A 4,449-nucleotide genomic window follows, 5' to 3' on the forward strand; every position below is an offset into this window, starting at 1 on the left:
GCGGAATTTTCAGTGCATCGGCTATTCAGGCCGCCACAGTGCGCGAGTTCTTATGGTAGTCAGGCGCTTAATTTTTTTGCCGTGAGCATAGTTCACATCAGCGTATCGATATGATTTGCTGTCCTTCACTTTTTAACATTTGATTGTGACATTCGAAGATCAAAATCAATGAAAAGTTATGCACCCTATAATGTTTGTCTATCGCTTCTCGGTCTTTTGGCTAAGATCAAAGTGGAGTGTTTTGACTATATTGGATAAACTTTTGTTAGTCTTGTGTTTGTTGACAAATATTTGTGTTCTACTTGTTAATATTTACCAATTAAAGCACAAGCTTCAAAGCAAACTACTTGTTATAAAATAATCAGATTTTATAATGTGAGAAAAATCACCACGAGTTTGCCTAAGTCGCATTTGTTGTTGTTGTTGTTGTTGTAAGGTTTTTAGGCGCATCAGCGAATTAGACCATATTGTTATCAGTATTAGACCATTTTGGTCTGACGCTGGCGAAGGCTCAAAGTTGGAGACGCTAAAATAAGATCGTAGCTTGCACACGTGGCGATCAGTTTTTTTTTTGAGTGTCTGTGAGGAAAAATGGGTTGGCGTCGAGGTCTTTCCGACTTCGAACGTGGAATGATCGTAGGGGCAAGACGGGCACTACACTTTGATCTTAGCTAAAAGGCCGAGAAGCGATGGGCAAGACGGGCAGATGGCAGTATCTGGACAACAGCCACCATGGTTTAAGTACTCGCGTTCTGTGGTGTTACGAGTCTACCGTTACTGGCTTCACAGCGCTGAATAACCAGCCAAAAGTCAAACGTGGGTCAGCTATGTGTAGTCAACACCCTTTGTGAGCATTGTGTATCTCGTCTAGTAACACATCAGCGATGCAGCACAGTGGCCCAGCTAACTCCCAGTACAATATATGGATAGAGATCAGTATCCACGTTGATTGTATCTATGTATGTATTCTACGATACGGTGGCTCCTGGAACATTAGTTTAACTCCGCCAAGTCATCTTGTATAAATACTTTGCTGCTACCAAGGGGTGATAATCCCAAAGATCACAAGCAGCCAACCCTCGAATCCAACTATGCGGCGAGGAGGCTGGCCAGGAACAATTACATGTGGAGGTTGGCCTTTTCGAACAAACACTGTTGGCCTTCAAAAGAAGACAGTGAATAGGCGGATAACTCATAGGTGTAACAATCCCGTATTCAAAGAGCTCAGTTAACTGAAGACAACAAATCTGGCTCCACCCAAAAAAATAAAATATCAAATAACGTGACGTATACAAAGCATAAGGAAAACGTATAAGCAATATATAAACATGTAAATATGTTACCAAGTGGCATTCAACAAGTAAAAACCAGTCAGTATACATTATTAAAGAATGTACATAATTTCATTGAATAAAGCCCATGATGGGACAAAAGTTAGGCGGTTATAGTTCTTCCAGATAATTGTCATCTCTCAAAAACTTGGTAAGCCAAGTTCTGGAAGGTGGAACATACAGTTTTGGCTATTTGTAAGTGATGCTTAACAGCCAGGTTGGAAGTTCCCTAAATGTATTCTAACGTTTTCATTTAAATTATAGTCATAAAGTATGTGCTGCCAATATTCAAGAGATTCATATGAGCAGTGTGATAAAGACCTAAGGTAAACAAGTTAAAGTTTAACGAGCCGTAGCCCATAATTAAATACAGGATGTTTGAATGGAGTTAGAACACCAGTTTCGGTTATGCTTATTCATTAGGAATGACAGAAAATTCAGAGAACGACTTCAGAGAAAATTTCCAGGTTACTTGTCCAGTAGAGGATGTATCCCAATATGTCTGCCAGATATTTAAAAATTAATTCCAAATAATACGGTTTTCTTTTTTGATTAATATTAGATTGTTAAGGTTAGTTTTAATGTTCAGGAATTCAGAGGTAATATTTTTACGAAGACGATATCATAATCCACGATGAATTACTTGAAGGTTTAAAAGGACAGTTCCAGCTAATACTTGTAAAGGCGCTGTAGAAACGGTGCGACATGCCCGAGCAAGAGGACTCCAGTATGGGGTTGGCACACCCAGGGTCCTGAGCTGGATATTATCATTCTTCTTCTCTTTCTTGGTGATTCCCTTCTACTTCCGTCTTTCTCTCTCTCTCTCTCTCTCTCTCTCTCACACACAGAGAGAGAGAGAGAGAGAGAGAGAGAGAGAGAGAGAGAGAGAGAGAGAGAGAGAGAGGTTAATTCAGAAAAATTCCTATTTAACTATTCCTTTAGAACAAATTCCAAATTAGAGCCTTGAGCACAACCTCTATAAACTGCTTTTGTAATAGAATGATGCTTGGATTTAACATAGATCTGTCTATCTAAAATATTCGTGGATTAAGCAATAAAGTTGAGAGCTACAATTGGCTAATCTTACGCGTTCGAAGGGTTGTGCTGCCACTGGGAATCAAACGCGGCTTCGAAATCAATGAATATAGCTAGCTCGTACTATATTTGACTATTGAATTATAAACATGAAGGAGTAAGTCCCCAGTGTCATCTTCACAGGATCTCCATGGGTAAACCATACTGCTTGTTCGATAACACAGTAGTTGTTTTTCATAGAATAGATTATGCATTCTGAAGGCGATCAGTCTCTCAAGTAGTTTTCCCATATTTGCAATAGCGCGATTGGTCTATTGGCTTTAGGACCTGATAAATGTTTCCCCGGTTATTGAATTAATCGAATTATAGTAGTTTTCCAGAAAACTGGGAAGATACTCTCAGAAAGACATTTGTTTAATAATATAATGTTAGGAAATCATTTAATTACTCATAAGATGAGGATATTTTCATCCATAACAAGACGAGATCATTCGTCATTAATTTGACAAATTTTCATTGTGCAAAATTAACCATCGAAAAAGAATTTTGAGCGTTAGTTGAGTTGCTATTATCATTACTCATGACGGTCCTTTGCCATACTGGTTATAAAGCCTTCTTATATACAAGTACATGACAGTTCTCTTCCCGAACAGAATGCTGGTACTCACGTTTTTGTCTTCTACAATAAATACTTTTAGTGGATTCTTCTTTATGCGGACGTTCGGCATAAATGTGTCCACTATTGCTACAGTGCCCACAAGATGGACTTCTGTGCGTGCAGTATTGAGGCGTATGTACGTATCCTAGACAAAAGAAATACTTTGTTACTATTTTAAATGGTCAATGTCTCTATGCACTGTAACCAATATAAATTCTTGGTAAATTATGGGAGTAAAACTTAACACAATTTACAAAATTAGTAGAACGAGATTTGGTGTTAAACTTAAACACTGTTTCCTGCTTAATATTCTCATAGGAGAAACCGTAATCAATAAGATTTTTATTGTATATGTCCTCTTAAGTATCTTCAGTAGAAAGATCCTTTGGTATATCGAAAACAAACACTAGGATCTACCCTCTTAAGAGAGGAAATTCTGATACCTGCATTTGTAACTGACTCAGAAGAATCTAAATTCCTCATATCGTCTTTATTTGTTGTCTCCAGAATGACTCTATTTCTTGCCCTCCTCATACAGCAATGCATCCATGGCACGTGGATGCACTGTTGGTGCACGGCAAGCTGGAGGCAGTGGCGCTATAGTTTGGGGACTGTTGTTGTGGCATGCCCTACATTTCTAAGTGACCCAGAAGAATCTAAATTCTTGTGATAGTCTTTATTTGTTGTCTCCAGAATGACTCCTTTATTCCTTCTTCTCATACAACAATGCGTCCATGGCACTTGGATGCATTGTTGGTGTACGGCAAGTTGGAGGCAGTGGAGCTATGGTTTGGGGACTGTTGTTGTGGCATGCCCTGGATTCTCTAATCACTGTTAATCAAGGGCTCTTATGAAAACGCCTAATTTTCTGTTGTTGCCGACAGTGTATCCAGACAATTCCAGCCTCTCTCAACAAGATAATGCGTCATGCTACGGGGCCCGACAGGTTGCTAATTGCTTTCAGGAACATGGCAATGAAAACTCCTTCCTCGCATAGTCGCCGATCTGGACCCAATCGAGCATGTTTGGGACTTAATAGTAAAGGACATTCGATGGTACAACCATGCAACTGACAGTATGGAGGACATTACTGGAAACATTGCATAATGGACACTCTACAACATCTTGCGGAGTCCACGCCAAGACGTGTATCGGCTGCATTACGGGTAAAAGGCGACCCCACGAGGTATTAGGAAGGCGTTGTTAATGCAAAGCCAACTTAATTATTATGTCTGTAAATTCCATCCGTTCTATAGTGGATTTGTATGTTTGTTGAGCGAAAAACCAGTGTCCCAGAAAAAAAAAAACATGCAACCCTCGTGTGAACCCCACTAACTCAGCCACATTGTGAAAACATAGACAACAACAGTATTTTGTCACTAGTCTACTTTCCTGTAGACTAGTGACTAATCCAATTGCCATTAG

At 39.4% G+C, this 4,449-nt stretch overlaps 1 pseudogene; it reads left to right on the forward strand.

Moving 5' to 3' along the window:
• The first annotated feature begins 200 nt into the window (after nt 1–200).
• On the forward strand, nt 201–336 carry LOC150083255 (U2 spliceosomal RNA; annotated as a pseudogene).
• The last annotated feature ends 4,113 nt before the right edge of the window (nt 337–4,449 follow it).

Source organism: Mastigoproctus giganteus, chromosome 7 (genome assembly GCF_048544385.1).
Source record: "Mastigoproctus giganteus isolate SK-2022 chromosome 7, ASM4854438v1, whole genome shotgun sequence".
NCBI classification, from domain to species: Eukaryota; Metazoa; Arthropoda; class Arachnida; order Uropygi; family Thelyphonidae; genus Mastigoproctus; species Mastigoproctus giganteus.